We start from the raw sequence: 20138 nt of genomic DNA on the forward strand, positions 1-20138 counted from the left end.
CCTCTGCCATTGCAGGATTCAATCCCAGTCCTCAGAACATTATCTGGGTCTCCTGATTAACAGTCAAACAAAAACACTGCTCGACCATCAACTCCCGCTGCTCAGAGACAGATAAAAATCAGAACAATGCAAATATCAAATCAGAAATTGCAAATTTAAAAAAGTTAATCCTCCAGTTATACAAGTTGGATAACATAAAAAGGTGCTTAAAAAGTTAGATGGAATATCATGCCATTCCAGAAAGTTGTTGACGCATCTGACAAAAGCAATTAGAGACTCCTGAACAGTTTATTTTCCTGGCCTATTTACAGTCTTTGGTGAATATGATGGTAATGTAGGGACAGACTCCACCCAAACAATTCAGCTCCAGTGAGGGAAGAGATTAAACACATGATGGACATAGCATATAAATCATTTATTCATTTAGAAGGAAGCAATGGCCTCGTGGGATTATCACTAGACAATTAATCCTGAAACTCAGCTAAATTTCTGGGGATCCAGGTTAAAATCCTGCCATGGCAGATGGAGTTTGAATTCAAACAAGAATCTGGAATTTAATGGTTAATTATGACCATGAAACAATTGTTTGATGCTAGAAAAACCCACCTCACTTACTAATGTCCTTTAGGGAAGGAAATTTGTCATCCTTACCTGGTCTGGCCTAAATGTGACTCCAGACCCGTGACAATGCAATTGATTCTGAACTGCCCTCTGGGCAATTAGGTATGGGTAATTAATGCTGGCTTAGCCAGAGGTATCCACATCCCATAACAAATATTTTTCAGAAATCAAGTCATGGTGGATGCAGTTCACTTACCATGACGGTACAAAATTGAGACGGTCTTTATTAAGTATCTTGCACACTTGTTTCTTGTATAATAAACATTTTTGTTGAAAAATGTTGAAAGCCTCTGGTGAATATGTTTACTGGCTGACACTAACATAACTTTTACTTTTGTAGCTTGGTTAAGATCAATTAAATCCCATGATCTGACTTGTCAAGTATTACCATCATCTGGGAACATCTGTTCAGGAATGTCACAATATGGCGTGATTATTTCATTGTCTCAACTCTTTCCTGTGGGCTTTCATCACAATTCTTCACTCTAGTACAAGTAAGTAAGTACCTTTCTCTGGCCAGTCCAAGGCATAGTGTCTCAGTGATTTTCTATTTGCCCTGTACTTAACAGGAGACCTCCTGAATCATTACTCAGCAATATGCTTTTGAAAGGACATTTAACTTCCTTAATTAGTCTCTATATACTAATAAACTTCAGTGGTCTGTAGAAATCCTTGATAGGCCCTTTCACCAAAATAAGATGGAATAAACACTGGCCTGGCCAGTAATGACCACATTCTGTGAATGAGCTAAAAGCAATCTTGGTAATATTTCTTTGAAAGGCATAATTAGCACAAATGTAAAGCTGTCTATCAAAATGGCCACTTGTCCATGTACAAATGGGCCTAGTGATGTCAGTTACTGATGAGAAATATCCCTAAGGAAGAATTAATCTTTACGCGTGTGGTTGACATCACTATAGTCCATGCAATAATAACATCACACCGGCTGCATGTCCTCAGATGACTGTTGGGAGGACAAATATTTGCACATCCAGTGAGCCAGGGACAGATTCTGGGAGCAGGGCAAAGGCCAGTAGCAATGGCAAAGAAAATGAAATCAGCACAACCTATTCAGTTGAAAAGATCCTTGTGATGGTTGACGGAGATGACTTGAAGGGGGTGCTGACAGCACTAAAGACTTTTACTTCAGTTCACTAAATGCCTAGGGGCTAGCTCAATTGATCATCCTTCCAGTTGGAAGGCAAATACATCCACTGCTTGGCAGTGGCATAGTAATGCTAGGCAGAATGTCTGCACCTATGTAGTCATTATGTCACCTTGACAGCATTCTAACATACAAACACAACCTTCCTGAATTACACTCTGACAGGCTGTCTTCTTGTTAATCTGCAGCATTGTATGTGGTTAGACAGCTAGCAATATGATGACCATTCCTGCTTGCCGAGTATCTTGATTCTTGTTATTCTGGTTGGCGTTGTAAGTGCTTAAATCCCATACTAGTGTTGTGATTAATCACTATCGTAAAAAACAGTTTTACTTCCCTAGCTCCTGCTCCTACAACTCTCTGAAATTGAGATTCAATTGTTTAATTGGATTTATCCAGCACTTTAGTACTCTAGCGTTGCAAGCCAAATTGTGCAGCTGCTCCATGTCAGTCATACTGGCAAGTTTTTATGGGTGTCATTAAAAACAATGTTAAAACACACTTCAGCTCACAGTTTAATCTATGAAAGACCAGGAAAGTTTAGTTTTACATTGAAAAAGGACTTGCATTTATATTGGGTTTTTTTTGCAAACAGTGGATGTCTCAAAAGACTTTAAAGATAGTGAAGCACTTCAAGTGTATTTACAGTTGTAATATAGAAACAAACATTGGATAGGATGTTGGGTACCTGGGTTCTTTTAAGTCAACCAGTGAATAAACTTCTTCTCCCAATGTAGCCTATTGATACACAAACATGAAACGAGTATATCAGATGCAAATTGAAAAATGCTGTGGCATGCATATGGGAAAACCAATAGGGATAAAGGGTTTTCCTTTTCCAATATAAATTCAAGTCACCACTCCAGGCTGTGCGAACACTTCATGAGTGCATATTTCTATTAAATCCATTATCCAAGGGGAGGCAACACAAGATCTCAGTTATCGCAATGACTTTTCAAAGATTGCAGTGACATTGAGTTGCAGCAAATTGGGCCACATCCCAGAAATTCAGAATCTGTATCCATTATTTTAATGTCAGAATCCAATTTGAAAAATCAATCTGTATTTCCACAGAAAACAATTCCATCCACCTCAGCTTATGGAGATAGAAGAGAGTTAAGACATCTTGCTGTCCTAAAAGACACTAATGTCACCAGATGGGAATCCTAGAGCAGTAGATCATTCAGACTCTCGAAGCTGCTCCATGATTCCTGCCTGTCTCCCTTTCTCTGGCTGTCTTGGTAACAAGAAATCTATCAATTTGTCTTAAGTTTATTCCCATAACCATCTGGGTTTGAGAATTCCAAAGTATCACCATCTTTTGAGTGAAGAGGTTTCTCCCTGTCTCAGTTCTATATGATTTGTCTATTATGTGGAGACTGCATCCTGGATGCTTTGCTACAGTATAGTTTCAATGCTTCCTCACGGGGGCATTTAATAGGGTAGTAATTTTTCAATTTCTTGCTTGGGAGTAATGACTAGACCACCACGAATGCAAATCAAAACTTCCCATGTATAATTTCTTGCCCAGTGGTGGAAAATAAGATCTGGTGTTTTTGGCATGAAGGATGGGCTACTTAACAGAATCATGCACAGGCCTAAATATTCAGTGGAGGTATCACATACCAGCTCAAATCCTATTCTCACTGTCTCACACACGTATACACAGACAGTAATCAAGAGCTTGAATTCTCGCTAAAATTTTCTCCATATTGTAGAAGCTCAGAAGTTTATTGTCTCAGCTACTGCCCAGGATCAATGGAGACCATGAATCTACTCTGGAATCTTGGGTAAAGGCATCATATATTATGATGGCAGTTCACACTGGAATCATAGGTTTTCAAACAGTCTAATTGTCATTCCATTGAAATGAACGGAATGAAAATTGGCCAGGCTCATTAAAAGTTGGGAGCTTTCCTCCATCAGGTTACCACCTATGCATCACAGTCAAAAAATTACCCCTTGCATATCAGTGCCAGGCAGTGTTGTCCTTGCATGTTGAAACTTACTAAATCAAACTTTTAAGAGGCAGCAGCTTTAAGGAATAAAAAAACAGGTGTCAACAAATCAAACCTTCACCCTCCAGGCTATCCACCACCACCACACACCCCGCACCTCGCCCACCACCCCCCCACCCCGCACCCAGGAAAACCCCTTGTTCTAGGATCTTAAAATTACATACTGAAGACAAACACAGCTTCCAATGAGAGTGCCTGATCTTTGATCCTTTAACTGACAACCAACTTCAAAATTATGTCTGCAACCTGATAGTTCCAGTGGTTTGACGGTGTAAGGCTCACTGCCAAACAGACCTTGAAAGAACCAACATAACCAGACTCCTTGAAAGCTGTTGTATCTCCATTTCTGGGCTTGATAAACTATAATTTGGACACCATAGGTACTTTAAACTTTTAACTCTTCTGTGGCAACCAGGCCCACACAAGTTAGACTGCACTAAACAACAACAATGCATAAAAAGGAATTTTTAAATCATATAAAGTACATGACAGTTTGTTATCAGACAAGAGTTAGCTTCAAAAACTCCATGTAATGCTTCAAGATTATGTACCTAGTTATTATCCAACAGCTTTTAAAAATTCTTTTTCGTTCAGTGAATTTATAAAATCATACTGTTGTAGCTGGGGGTATTATCTCCTCATATATTCACGTTTTGATTATGGTGGCCAATTATACAGTGCAGTTGAATGCTGCATATTATTGTGAAAAAGAAAACCTAACAAATCTAAATGTGTCTGTAAATGCTGCAACTATTATTTTGCCAGCTCATCTCTATTACAATGCTTGGCCAAATTCTTCTCATTTCTCAAACGAAGATGATTTTCAAAACACTTTTTAAACTATAATACATCTGCACATAAAATCAGCTGAAAATGTTCATTATGATGTACATTAAGGGCTACAGAATGGAACATGGAATGTAAATGTTATGCCTGCACGATAAGTGCTTCATTTGTCATTTTGATGTCTTGCCATATGGAATACATTATCAGCTCAGAACCAAAATTTCATATAAAAGGAGTGCATAGGCTATCCCTCATCTTGCCATCCAAAATGTCATTGGTGAATCAATTAAATGTCAATGGGTAACAGTGGACAACTTTTCCTCAACTAAAATGGGTAGCGTCAATATGCTACCCATCGACCAGAAAACTAGATCTACAGTACTTATCCCGAATACAGTGTTTCACATTCATTGCTGCCTACCTGCTATCCAGGGCTGTGGGTAGCACTAAGAGAATAAATATTGCACTTCAACACCACTTTTCAATCCACAGAACTTGTCAAAATACTTCTTGACCAATTTGTAGTCATTGTTTTATTGCAGGCAAACTCAAAGCCGCTCTGTGCACAGCAAGGTCCCTCAAGTAGCAATGAGATAAACACTGTTTTTCAGGTTGCTTCTGTTTGAATAGGATTTTGCCCAGAAATCCAGACAAGTTCCACTTCATGCATTCAAACAGAACCACATGAAGACTTATGCACCCCACCTTGTAAGGATACGGCAATTTGTGAACTTTTAATCTAAAGTGATCCTGTGCGGCAGCCTTCTATCTGATCTGAGCTTCAAAGTACTCTTCCAAATCTCCATTCTTCACATATCACGTAAATAGAGTGATTAATACATATTTTTAATATCAATTATTGTAAGCTTGGTTTTTGTTTTAGTTGTTGAGGTAGCAACATGAGGGTTTTCTGTGTCTAATGTTAATAGTTAACCTGGAAGTACACCTGTAGTGTTGGTAGTTTCTAACAAAACAGTTTGAGGCCTAGCATTAGAATTAATGAGATTTAGTGCACCACTAATGAATCTTTTTTCCACCTGAGATTATTTACCTTCATGAATCATAAAACAATAAGCTCTGAAGGTTTCTCAGATTTTTGGCACTTGTTTCTTTTAAGCTTAAAAGAAACACAGTTTAAAAGAATTGTTTTAAGTTTTACTTAGAATTTTTAGCTGTCTTGTGAAATCCATGGATGAGGATGGATGCATCAACCACTGCTCACGAGAAAGGACAGTGAACTAAGATACCTGAGAGTGAAGAGTTGGTGTTAGTTCCAGCCCAGAGGAGTTGGAATAAAACCCTGGAGAAGTTACTTAAAATAAAGCACGTTTAAGCTCAATTGTGCAATTGCTCCTGGAAGAAGCTATCTACGCTTCCAGTCCAGGTATAGAGACACAGAGGCTCTGCTGTGAATGATAAATTTGCTGTATTAAACAAGGTGTGTTTTGGGACACTGGACCAGGCACATGTTTTAGGCACTATTCAGAAGTTACTTTTTCTTTTCAACTTTTTGGGGGTTAATGGATGATACTTCTGCATGTTTAAAAATCATTAAATTCATGTTATAAGTAGATAATTTGGTTTATTCTTCATCATCTTCATTTCTTTTATTAATAAACTTCAGCTTTAGTATGCTTATTTTTCAGCAGAGGCTACTGTGTTAAAACCAAATCATAGCAAAATATGCCTGGGATCTTAGTTGTCAGGTTGTAATCAGCTGGCCATTCCAGCCAGATTTCAACACATGCAGCCCAGCTTTTCTTCTTTGTCAGGATTGGCACAGTTGACAAATCGAGTTTTCTGGCCATCCTTGACAGGACTCTAGCAATATCAACCAATTTAAAGCTTCAAACAGGATTCTGCCTCCACTGGCAGGGTGAAGTCTGATGTAGGTTTCCAACCTAGTTCTCAATGTCCTTTCTATGAGCAGTGGCCGATGCCTGTGGTCAACCCAAGAAATAGACAGTTTAATTTTTTTTTCAAATTTCCTGGAATTATGAATATGTTACAATCACTCCATCATGCCTCAATCAATGTAAACCAACAAACTTTTCCAAGAAATAGCAGTTGAATAGTGGAGCAATTAAAACCAGAACAGCAACGTTTTGGAAAAAATAGTTAAAAGATCTGTAGCCAACAAACCCCTCAAACCAAATGGCCTACAGCCCGATGTTGTAATAGCTGCAGAGGTTTTGATTTTTCTACAAATCTTGCAGATGACTTTGATTTCTCAGTGAACAACAGCTTCTCCAATTTACTTTCTCACTGGCGTTGGTTTCTGAAATTTTGAGAGAAAGGCAGAAGAAACTTTTGGTAACCTTACTGTTATCAGTCCATGTCATTTTCTCTCTCCTTTGTTATTTAAAGATTGCTGTTGATCCATCACTACTTTGGTGATTCTGGTGATTGTGGTGTAGTTTCTTTCCAAGCCAGATTGTAGGCAACCTTTCATGATTCAAAGTGAATTTATCATGCAAGTATGAATAAGATGAGAGATGCAAATTATTTGACCTCTCTCCGAGTCTCAGTACCTCTTGATTAAAATGATTATTCTGAGGCAGCTGGTTTAAAATGCTGTGGGTCAGTTGGTGGAGAGTGTGTTAGGCAATTGCCACAGCTATTTTAGGTCAGTAATGTCCTTTTTAAAAAGTTTATCGTCCATTAAATTTTCAGACATTAAATGACAGAAGTTGGATATTCAAAACCCATTCTTGCAAAAACCATAACATTATAACAACACTGCTGGCATCTCGACTACTTATAATTTATATTAATGACTTTGATGAAAAGTTAAATATATCCATGTTTTCTGTCATTTCAAGGCTAAGAGGAAATATAAGCTTTGAGGACAGTACAAAGAGGCTGCCTTATTAAAATACACACTTGCAGCAGAAGCTTACAGCTTTGGTGGTAGATTGCAGAAGCCACAGCAATAACTCCAGTGTTAAGGATTTCCTCATCTCAATATTGTTGGGAAAGGACAGCAGCAAAAGTAAGGTATTTTCCTGCTCTCAGCAGCCTTGGCAAGACATTCAACCATCACAGTGTCACAGGTGAATCCAAAGTCCTATTTGACATTCAACGGTTGTACGTCACAGTGGTTAGCAATAAGAGTGGAGTCACCTGATTGTTTTACTTCTCTTTAACTCAGTGACACGGTGAAGCTAATTGTAGCACCCTCTTGCTACCACCTTACTAAATCAGCACAGCTCCAAAGTCAGTGCTGTGACCTTCTGGTCTTTACAGATTAGCAATACACCTATCATTAGTAACTGAGCCATTAGGTCAGTGCACTAGCCTGAACATAATTCCATATATAGACAAGGCAACTGTAAGATTAATTCAAAAGACTCAAATGATGTGCTACCAAGTCCTAACAAGCTATTCATTACAGTACAGTACATACCACACCCACATCTAAAGCAATACACATAACATATTACACAAATCTATCACTCATGCAGTACGTATTTCATAAACATCCTGTAGGTTCAGTGGAACAGGTACAGCATTTTCAGTACTGGGTTTTACCAACTGACATCCTGCCAAATTATGATCCTTGGCGTGATTTGAGCTTTGTCATTTTTCATTGCTGTGTTGAACTCTTTCTGAAAATGTTAACATTTCTCTAAAATCAAAGAAGAATAAAAGGAATACTTGCAAATGAAAGCTCTCACTAAAATAAAACACAGCTTAGATGACTGTAAAACCTGGAAAACAAAAAACTTCTGAGCAGTTTGCAAACATCCGGATTAGAATAGCGCCTTTGAACTTGTTCCATTTTGCAAAATGCATGTTTCATGAGGAATTTTAACCTCAACAGTTGTGTGAAAGTTCCCAGGGTATACTGGCGTTTTCGGAAGAATGTCTGAGTTCTAGATGACTGAGGCATTTAGACTTTGCTTAATGTACGGTGGTTTTATTGAAGAAAACCTCAGAATTCAGTCAAATTTCACACGTGGTAATTATATTCACAAAATAATAGGCAAAATTTCTCACATATTAAAAGCTTTAATCCCATTGTCGAGATGAAGGCATGGGAATTCCTCACAACCAAGTTAATATGCTGATTACTAAATATCATGCAACATGATTTCAAAGTGTTTTTTTAAATACTTGTAAGTTGCATTTAAATTGCTCATGTCCATTAAAATATTTTCTTTTGCGACAAAATGAATGGGCTTGGATATTCCAATCAGATTGCCAATCTATCCTGATGAAAGCAAAATAGTGCAGATGCTTGATGTCCGAAACAAAACCAAGTAGTACTGGAGATCCTGCTGAGTATCTCTGGAGACAGAGGCAAAGTTAATATTTTGAATCCGTATGACTCTTCCTCAGGACTTGAGTTTGTGCCAGTCTATCCTACTTTTTTGCCTTAAGAAAGAACCTCATTTGTCTCAGCAATAATTCCAAAGCCGGCTCCTTCAGAAGTGATGAGCATTCCTGGAATCTAACAACGCTCTTATGGTACAGGATAGTCAGGGAAAGTCAAACCATATTCCCATTTTCATGACAGCGGATGTTGTTTGCTGTGAAGTTCAAATGTCACAAGGCTGTATGTGCACAGAGTTTATAAATTATTCCATTATTGTCCTATGTTAAGTGTAAACACTTGCAAAACTGATAGCGATCATCTCTCCCACAACCCTGACATTGATCAGCCCATGACAGTGTTCTTCTTCCTCCCTCATACCATAAAAGTGAACAGCAGAGAATGGCTCTCAATATGGGGAGGTTTATCAAAATCCAGACCACAAATAACTCAGTAGGCATTGTACCACTCTGCGCTTGAACCTGGACTTTCCTTTGTATCATTATCTTGGGTCTACTTCCTCCACCCATCTAGATACTTCATTTTTCAGTAAGAGTAATGAATATGAATGTGACAACAACGGCCTTTTTGTGAATCTGTCCCAATCAATATTGCTGTCCAGCAGCTAAATCAAGATGACAGGCTATGAATGAGGGAGAGCCATCTATTAATGATTAACAATTTTCTGATCAACTCTCAGAATTTGCAACTTGAGTTACTAAGTCTGGTTTTTGCCACTGTCATGTCCAACTTCCATCCCACAGCTTTGCCATCACTATGTTTCCCCCACTGACCTCACCTTGGTCAATCTTCCAGAGAAAGTCTCCTTCCTAGAATCATGCTTGACAGATCTGCTTGGCTGAAAGGGAGGCAGTTTGAACAAGTGACCTTGCGCAACCTTTTTGTTGAGACTCAAGTGCCTTACCACTTGAGCTTCTTAACAGGCTACATTTAACTGTTCTACACAAACTGTTACCAGACAAAATGTGTCCATTACAAATAAATGTTCAAATAACATTTGATCTCCTGCCAAGTATCTTTTTTCAAGCCAGACTCTCGGGGCACATATTTATGTCCTCAGCAGAACTCGAGGAAAGTTAATTTGAAAGCAAGACAGACACCATATGTAAAAGATATTCTGCTGCTGAATATTAAAAAGGGAGTGAGGGGAACATTGATTATTACAGAAAACCCACTAAAAGGCAACATCAGGAAAGCTCTGCAATGGACAATATGTTGAAAACTAGTCACCATGAATGTCCTATAGTTTCAAGATGTGTACCTATGAAACACTAAACAAGAAAGTCCAAGGCAAAGTCAAATGACCACATGCAGTCCCTGACCTTCACAATTTGACTCACAAAGCACAGTCCTATTTATAAACATACCATACTTAAGGTCCCATGTGAATTTCTTCCATATTTTCTCTCCTTTTATGTCTAATTGATAACACAGCAGGAGAACAAACAGAAATTATCTCCCCAAATGTCTGCTTCTTGAGTGAATCTAGACACCAAGGTGCGCGACTCGCAGGCATCGAATCTCAACTGTATTCCATCACCCACAGTCATACAATCAAACTTGCCACCAGGATCACTAAACAGTTACCACATTTTTCATGGAGCTCTCCAAAAGTGTGCTTGGTGGAAGGTGTATCCACAATCACGATGGAGTCCATATATCCCTTCCCCAGGAGTGGGAACCTGTGCCAGTTTTCCCATTCCCTAAGTCTGAAGTAGTCGGGTTACTTTAACACCCTAATATAAATGTTATCTGTAAACTAAGACAATTGAATTGGAGTTCTTTCAGACTTTTTGGCGCAAATTCTTTAACCTACAAGACATTCAGGAACGTTCATCCATCCAGCATCAAGGCAACACAGACAAGGTCACAAAAGCAGTGATTAACTCACACTGACATCTAAAAGTGCCAACTTTTAGAAATCCCACATACAATACAGTATGACCTTGTGTGACAGATTATGCTGCAGAGACGTTGACGTTAAGTTGGCATAAAGCCCACCTCTGGGGAGCAGTCATTTGTGCCAGCATATTGAGTTTTTAACCCAGTTCACTTTATCCCAACACATTTCAAAGTTTCACTGTAAAATGAGGGAGTGGAGATTAGTGTCCACAAGGGCAGCTAAAACTTGCATGTACTGTACTGTATGTGCATCAGGTTTCAACAGGAGCATTCCTCAACCTTCAACCTTACAAAATAACTCAGTCTCTGCTTCCCTTTGTACATTAAAGGCTAGAGGCAGAAAGTGAGATTTACAAGTAACCATTACCATAAGCTTCCACCTGTTCTGTAATGAAAGCCCCTGACCTCAGTTTGAATTTATGGCTTGGAAGAGAGCTAACTTGGAGCTTCTCCCCAGGCTCCCTTTGTCCACTTTTCCCAGGGTTCTGCTCTCATTTTCACTCTGACCTATTGCCTTTATTCACCTTCTGCCACTTCCCAAACTTGAAAATTTTACTTTCTACCTTCTCAGAATACCGTAAACAATTCGGACAGTGAATGTAGCCCAGAACCCCTTGGAATTATGGAATGTCACATGGCCCATTCACATACTAGTCACTGGCACAGTAATTTTGCAATGTTAATACCATCACACCAAATATTAAAAGTGAAATTCAAAATAAGACAGCTGTTCTATCACAACCACCTTCAGCATTCACCCTTCACCCATCAGTCCAGACAGTTTTCAGTGCTGCGGCAAATCCCAACCCTGGAATGGATGAATTGGAAGGTGGTGATCATGATGATGCATAGGTTTAAAACAATGACACCTCGTCCCAAAAGATTATAATGACTAAAAGGGAGATTACCCAGAATAAAGGTAGAAAATAAAACAGGAAATACAAGTATGTGATGGTTTTATTCTTCCTTCATAGGTTAGACTAAGGGGGTGGCCATGGGCACCCGCATGGGCCCCAGCTATGCCTGCCTCTTTGTAGGTTACGTGGAACAGTCCCTTTTCCGCACCTACACAGGCCCCAAACCCCACCTCTTCCTCCGGTACATTGATGACTGTATCGGCACCGCCTCTTGCTCCCCAGAGGAGCTCGAACAGTTCATCCACTTCACCAACACCTTCGACCCCAACCTCAAGTTCACCGGGACCATCTCCAACACACCCCTCACCTTCCTGGACCTCTCAGTCTCCATCTCAGGTAACCAGCTAGTAACTGATGTCCATTTCAAGCCCACTGACTCCCACAGCTACCTAGAATATACCTCCTCCCACCCACCCTCCTGCAAAAATTCCATCCCCTATTCCCAATTCCTAAGCCTCCGCCGCATCTGCTCCCAGGATGAGGCATTCCACTTCCGCACATCCCAGATGTCCAAGTTCTTCCAGGACTGCAACTTTCCCCCCACAGTGGTCGAGAACACCCTTAACTGCATCTCCCGCATTTCCCGCAACACATCCCTCGCACCCCGCCCCCACCACAACCGCCCAAAGAGGATCCCCCTCGTTCTCACATACCACCCCATCAACCTCCAGATACAACGCATCATCCTCCGACACTTCCGCCATCTACAATCCGACCCCACCACCCAAGACATTTTTTCATCCCCACCCTTGTCTGCCTTCCGGAGAGACCATTCTCTCCGTGACTCCCTTGTTCGCTCCACATTGCCCTCCAACTCCACCACACCCGGCACCTTCCCCTGCAACCGCAGGAAATGCTACACTTGCCCCCACACCTCCGCCCTCACCCCCATCCCAGGCCCCAAGATGACTTTCCACATTAAGCAGAGGTTCACCTACACATCTGCCAATGTGGTATACTGTATCCACTGTACCTGGTGTGGCTTCCTCTACACTGGGAAACCAAGCAGAGGCTTGGGGACCGCTTGCAGAATACCTCCGCTCGGTTCGCAACAAACAACTGCACCTCCCAGTCGCAAACCATTTCATCTCCCCCTCCCATTCCTCAGACGACATGTCCATCATGGGCCTCCTGCAGTGCCACAATAATGCCACCCGAAGGTTGCAGGAACAGCAACTCATATTCCACTTGGGAACCCTGCAGCCCAATGGTATCAATGTGGACTTCATCAGCTTCAAAATCTCCCCTTCCCCCACCGCATCCCAAAACCAGCCCAGTTTGTCCCCTCCCCCCACTGCATCCCAAAACCAGCCCAGCTCATCCCCTCCCCCCACTGCATCCCAAAACCAGCCCAGCCTGTCTCTGCCTCCCTAACCTGTTCTTCCACTCACCCATCCCTTCCTCCCACCTCAAGCCGCACCTCCATTTCCTACCTACCAACCACATTCCACCTCCTTGGCCTGTCCGTCTTCCCTGGACTGATCTATCCCCTCCCCACCTATACTCTCCTCTCCACCTATCTTCTTTTCTCTCCATCTTCGGTCCGCCTCCCCCTCTCTCCCTATTTATTCCAGAACCCTCTCCCCATCCCCCTCTCTGATGAACGGTCTAGGCCCGAAACGTCAGCTTTTGTGCTCCTGAGATGCTGCTTGGTCTGCTGTGTTCATTCAGCTTCACACTTTGTTATCTTGGATTCTCCAGCATCTGCAGTTCCCATTATCTCTAATACCACTAGGCCATTGCCTCCCCTGTAGGTCACAACATGATCTTATTGGACATCAGAAAAGGCTTGAGGAAGCAAAATGGTTTAAACCTGTTCCCATGTTGATGTTTGTTTTAAAAAATTGCTTTCACTTCCATTATTCTGGATGAGACAGTGAGTGAAACCTTAGGATCAAGTAAACACAATATTTTCATTCTACAAACTCTGAGGAACTAATGCAGCATTGGGTCAATTTAAAACAGCTAGTTCTCAAACAGCATTTCAATGGGACCAGGTAAGCTCCAAATGTTTACTATAGAACAAATGATTATAACACAATCATTGTCTGTTTCTGTTAATATTCCAAAAAACATTTTGTGTGAAATAGAATATTTTCAGTGGGACACACAGTTGGCTGTGTAAGGACATTATTGTGGCAGTCATTATGGACAAATCCAGCAAAATTACCCCAGGAGAACAGTACCCTTTTAAAGGGGTTGCACAAACAGCAACTTAAATAACAGACCAAGATCATTTTTAAATTTCCTGATAACACCTTTAAATAATTAAGCTCCATAAAATCATCATTGAGTACGGTGTATATATTCTGAAATTGACAAACTTCTTATATTTTCTGGAAAGAGTTGTACTGTTTTTGAGAATGTTTATTTCTTCTTCAAGGCAGCTGGAAAAGAAAAGGATTACACAGATCAACTTAAATATTTTGAAGTTAGGAGGTTATTGGCTTCCAGCACAGAAACTGCACAGGCCCAGTTTGGGGGTGCTCAACAACTGGCTCTTCATAAATTTGTAACAAGGCTTACAGTAGGCCCCTTACTGTTGTTACCTTTGGTTCACCCTAATTTGGCCCTGAACAGCTTCTATTCTTCATTGTAACACAGATTGTACAGACTTTGCATTTTTCTGCCCCCCCCCCCCCCAAGATAATTGATAGGGCCAGTAAAAATGGCAGGAACCACTTTGTGCACTTTACATTTTATGGCATTGTTTGAGCCAAGGTAACAAGTAATTTTAACTTCAAACATTCATATGCTTATGTGGAGCTGAAATGCAATGCAATTGAAAACACTCTCACCTTACAAGGTTGCGGCTTATCAAGTACAAGAGCAAGGAGGTGATGTTGAACTTGTACAAAATACTTGCTAGACCTCAGCTGGAGTACTGCGTGCAGATCTGGGTGCCTCATTATGGGAAAGATGTGAATGCAATGGAGAGCACAGAAGTAATTTACAAGAATGGTTTCAGGATTGAGAAACTTTGGTTGGGAGCATAGATGGAAGAAGTTGGGATTGACCTCCTTAGAGAGAAGAAGGTTAAGAGATCCGATTGAAGTTCCCAAAATAATGAACAGACTCGATACAGTAGATAGGAAGAAACTGTTTCGGCTTGTAAAAGGAAGAAAAACAAGGGGCATAGGTTTAAAATGATTTGTAAAAGATTGTTATGCAAATAAAAACACTTCCGCACAGTGAGTAGTTAGCGTCTGGAATATAGCCAGGAAGTGGTGGGGGCAGGTTCAATTGATTCAAAACAGAAATTGCTGGAGAAACTCAGCAGGTCTAAAGGATATTTGGATAGAAATAATGTCCAAAGGGCATAGGAAAAAAGGAGGAAATTGGGAGCAGACAATGGATGCTCATTTTAAGAGCCAGTGCAGACATGATGGGCTGAATGACCTCTTTCCGTGCTGTGACATTTCTGAGATTCTGTGAAGGGTTACTCTGGTGACTTGGGCATAAAGTCTAAGTTGCCAATTGAGAATAATCCTGTCAGAGATACCATCTTGCAGAACAAGGGTTAAAATTAGGCTCTGCTTCTGTTCTAAGGTGGGCATAAGAGATTCCATGGCAACAACCTTGGTGTCCTTGCCACTGTTTCACATCACAAGAAAAACATCAGCCAGTCGTTATTACATTGCTGTTAATGAGGAGTCTTTTAAGTGCAAGTTGGTTGTTTGGCTAAACTTCAAATGTATGTCCATCTGTAAAATACTTTGGGATGACCTGAGATTATAAATAGCGCTATACAAATGTTTGTCTCTCACCTGACAGCTCACGTACAGAGTTGTAAAACTGTCAGATTTAGTTAATTGGTATTCTGAAAATTAGGGTGTAACTTTTGTCAGGCTAGCGAAGGAGCAGATCACCTGAGCATTCCCTCATCATTCAAGGGCAAAACAAGAATAATCTATAGTGCATTATCCATCTCAGGAAGAGTGTTAATGGGGGCCAGTGTAGTTCACCTCAGTGTTTAAAGGTTATAGAGGGAAAAATAATCTTGGTTCTAATACTCATCCACTACAGTCCCGGGTCACATTCCCGACCCGCGGACTAATGTTAATTGACCACTTGCGTATAATGCTGTGGAAAACTAGGGGAAACAGACACTTGTTTGAAAAGTGACACAGCAAGTATACATTTCCAGTCAGAATCTTTGATTACCAAAAATAATTGCCATTTGAAGCCTCTAAATTTACATGGAAATCTATGTATTGCCGAATATGTCAAACGTCTCAAACTATTTTATATATAAATCCCTTTTGGAACTTCAGTGAATATTATTATCTAGATATTAAAACGGTGATTTTTTTAAAAAAATCCTGAATTGTAGTACCGAGCCGTTCAAGCAGTTTAATCCAAACTTGAAATTTGGGGGTGGGGTTTCTTTTCCTGGTGGAATATTGATTGAACTGGTATCAAAAGCCCAAACTGTCAATGCATTTTTTTCGCCCATTCATAGTAAACGTGTGTGTTAACTTGGCGCTGGAGGAAATTATATTTAAACCAGGGTCTACCAGAGACCCCACCGAAATCACACATTTTTCACATTGCTCTGAAACTAGTTACAGTTCGTTTGTACTCTCTACATTTTCCGTGGGAAGGTGACTCCCAGAGTATGTGCTACACTCAAGAGAGAGGTCTGCTTTAAGAAATTAATTATTTCCAAACCACACTGTCTTGCTTTTATTATGGCTCCGTCAATTCCCACATCTTCTCGCCATCCCGATCCACTCAGCAGATCTTTTTCCACTTAAAACTGGAAGTAATTGTGTTCCAATTTGAAAGCTTGAAACGTCAAGCGAAATTGACAAATTCCTCCTTTGCGTCGCAAACGTTTCAGATTGCATGGATAATTCTAGATTGCATCATAGCAGGGCTTCGCCATTCATTAAAATCCACAGATTTACTGAAACGTCTAAACTGCGGAGTTTCTTTGGACCTCAAGCGATTAGCTTTTGACAATGTCTTTGTATCAAATTGCGCCAAACCGCTGAGGAAAAGGGAATGTCCAGGATGAATGCTGGGCTGGTAACCTAATACGAAATAGCAGGATAACGGGAGCGAGGGGGAGAAGCACTTTCAGGACTCGTAAAACTGTTGAAAGTCGATGTATATCGCTTCACTTTCAAAAGAAAAACTCTGCAATTTGCAAAGCGACTCCCCTCTTTAGAACTTGTCTCTGGAGTCCCACAGCTCACATTTACTCTGTAAATGTCAATCAGTGGGTGTCTCAGTAACAGTGGGCGCATGTGCCCTGATTAAGGCAGTTATACTGCAGTTTTCCTCAAACTGTAGCAGTTCAGTTCTGTAGTGTCTGAGTGTTGATGACCTGAGACGCTTAATGGCATTTTGCTTAAAATACGACCAATTGCCCTGAAGCGCCAAAAGGGTAATTGCAGTGGTCAGGAACAGCAAAAAGACAGGCGACCCTTTAAGTGCAGTTGTAAACTGTACATTCCACATAAAGTCGAAGAGAAGCTGCCAACAAAATGTGCAGTTTCTTCTCCGCTTTAATCTACGCATAACGACGGCCTCAATGACTTTACATAGCCAGGGGAACCACACTGTAGCAGGGTATAATCTGCAGGGCAAAGCACATTCAGGGAGCTTTAGAAACACTACCTAAAACACATAACTCCAGGTGGTTTCCTAACAGAGAGTCAGAAGCTGCACGAGCGGCGCTAGTAACAGTAGATTGTCAGATATCAAGAGAGTAAAAAAATTGGACACTTACCAACTGTATTTTCAATGAACTCAGGTCAGTGATCAAAGCACTGCTTTAACATAAATGCTTCAAAGGCACACTGTGCTGAAAAGCTTTGTCTTGCTTTTTCCTGCTTGGGAAGTGGTTAGAGTTCTCCTGACACAGTCTGCAAGAGAAGCAGGCTTGGCTCTGACGGCTCTGGCAGAACAGAGGGAAGATTAGGGGCCCAACAAGTACAGGAAGTGACTCACGGGATCCCGCCCTGAAAACCCTTGTATCCAAGCCAAGGTTATTAGCAAACAACTAACCATCTCTGAGCCTCCTTCCACTGACTGACGCCGCGAGGTGTGACTAAATGGCACCTTGGACCTATCGATCACTACACACTGATAACACCATCAACACCTACTCAATCCGCCCATTATAACAAAGTGATCATATCAAAGAGGCAACTGCTGCAGCCTGGTCCAAGATAAACGAAAGAAAGGTGAATGCTACTTCCTCCTGAAGAGAATCGCAGCTGGAAAGATCTGGTGCCAACCTTCCCGAGAACTAAATTATGTGTTTTATCCCCTGGAACCCTGGTGATTTATTCCTATTCAACACAAAATGCAGTAGCTTTTGTACCTAGGGCACACGTAACCTATTTCAATATGAATGAAGTCCTAATGATGTCACTAATTTACACTATGAACCAGCAGAGGCAACGAGTGCTTCTATACAAGTAAGATGAGTGAAATCTGAAATTCAAACGGAAAATGGTTAGAAATGTACAAGTTTGTCAGGAAGATTGAACAAGACTAAGATCTGGGAGCACATCAGCAAGATCCAGTCAGGATCCCTGCCTGATGAGTCAGAAGCATATCCGGTTTCTTCAGACGCTGACCAACTGGTTGTGCCCTTTCATTTTGTAAAACATTTCAAATATTTAATAACAGTTTACATACTTTACATGGAGTAAAGGAAACACAGATGTAACTGGCAAAAATGAGCTCCAAACCAAACAAGCCCCATTGCATTGATTTAAAATAGAGACGTAGAAATTTGGCCAATTCTAAGCTTGGTGCATTGCCCTGTGCCCAAATGATATAATCCCAAGGCAACCTAAACCCCAGGCATCAGGCTAACAGTGCCAATGAAGATGAAACCGAGCCAGTTCTCCAACATTGCAGTGACCCTCAGGTAAATGATGGCAGATCTGGTTGGGTAAAGAAATGCCAGGATCAATTACTGTTACATGTATCAGAGATAATGGGAACTGCAGATGCTGGAGAATTCCAAGATAATAAAATGTGAGGCTGGATGAACACAGCAGGCCAAGCAGCATCTCAGGAGCACAAAAGCTGACGTTTCGGGCCTGGACCCTTCATCAGAGAGGGGGATGGGGAGAGGGAACTGGAATAAATAGGGAGAGAGGGGGAGGCGGACCGAAGATGGAGAGTAAAGAAGATAGGTGGAGAGAGTATAGGTGGGGAGGTAGGGAGGGGATAGGTCAGTCCAGGGAAGACGGACAGGTCAAGGAGGTGGGATGAGGTTAGTAGGTAGATGGGGGTGCGGCTTGGGGTGGGAGGAAGGGATGGGTGAGAGGAAGAACCGGTTAGGGAGGCAGAGACAGGTTGGACTGGTTTTGGGATGCAGTGGGTGGGGGGGAAGAGCTGGGCTGGTTGTGTGGTGCAGTGGGGGGAGGGGACGAACTGGGCTGGTTTTGGGATGTGGTGGGGGAAGGGGAGATTTTGAAACTGGTGAAGTCCACATTGATACCATTAGGCTGCAGGGTTCCCAGGCGGAATATGAGTTGCTGTTTCTGCAACCTTCGGGTGGCATCATTGTGGCAGTGCAGGAGGCCCATGATGGACATGTCATCTAGAGAATGGGAGGGTGAGTGGAAATGGTTTGCGACTGGGAGGTGCAGTTGTTTGTTGCGAACTGAGCGGAGGTGTTCTGCAAAGCAGTCTCCAAGCCTCCGCTTGGTTTCCCCAATGTAGAGGAAGCCGCACCGGGTACAGTGGATGCAGTATACCACATTGGCAGATGTGCAGGTGAACCTCTGCTTAATGTGGAATGTCATCTTGGGGCCTGGGATAGGGGTGAGGGAGGAGGTGTGGGGGCAAGTGTAGCATTTCCTGCGGTTGCAGGGGAAGGTGCCGGGTGTGGTGGGGTTGGAGGGCAGTGTGGAGCGAACAAGGGAGTCACGGAGAGAGTGGTCTCTCCGGAAAGCAACTGTTACATGTATGTTGGGAGGAGGGAGTGGTTGCTGGGGCATGTTGAGAGGTTAGGTTTTATATTGGTGGAGAGTGCCAAAGGTGAGTGACAAGGAGGCTAGTGTTGGAGGCCGAGGCGAATCTGAAGTGTGCCGAGTGGAAAACTTTCAAAATAAAAGGCGATTGGTGGTGGTGGGAGGGGGGCGTGGGTGGAGCTCTAGGTATAAAGAAAATTAGACTCTGTGTTCAAGCAAATAAATTTGTATAAATAAATTTGGTTGTATGCAGCCCCAGGAGCTGATTTTACTGAATGTAGGCAGAACTGGGCAAAGCAACCTGCTGTGGGAATTTCAAACAGAGTGAGCACCACACCAACCCCCAGCTTGCTTTGAAATTAATTGCCCGTTTCAAGCATATGCCCTGAACACATTTGCCTCACCAATCTGCCTGGAACAGACATGCACACACGTTTCCAGCTGCTAAAT

The 20138-nt window shown here is 41.6% G+C and overlaps 1 protein-coding gene across 1 annotated transcript in view; it reads right to left on the minus strand.

Moving 5' to 3' along the window:
• The window catches only part of fhl3a (four and a half LIM domains 3a), a 109692-nt gene extending 91993 nt beyond the window's left edge, over nucleotides 1–17699 (minus strand). Inside the window, exon 1 of the mRNA XM_048557994.2 lies at nucleotides 17483–17699. The gene's annotated coding sequence lies outside the window, so the exon portion shown is untranslated. The remainder of the gene's footprint in view (nucleotides 1–17482) is intronic.
• Nucleotides 17700–20138: the final 2439 nt, after the last annotated feature.

This window comes from Stegostoma tigrinum, chromosome 24, assembly GCF_030684315.1.
Source record: "Stegostoma tigrinum isolate sSteTig4 chromosome 24, sSteTig4.hap1, whole genome shotgun sequence".
Taxonomy (NCBI): domain Eukaryota; kingdom Metazoa; phylum Chordata; class Chondrichthyes; order Orectolobiformes; family Stegostomatidae; genus Stegostoma; species Stegostoma tigrinum.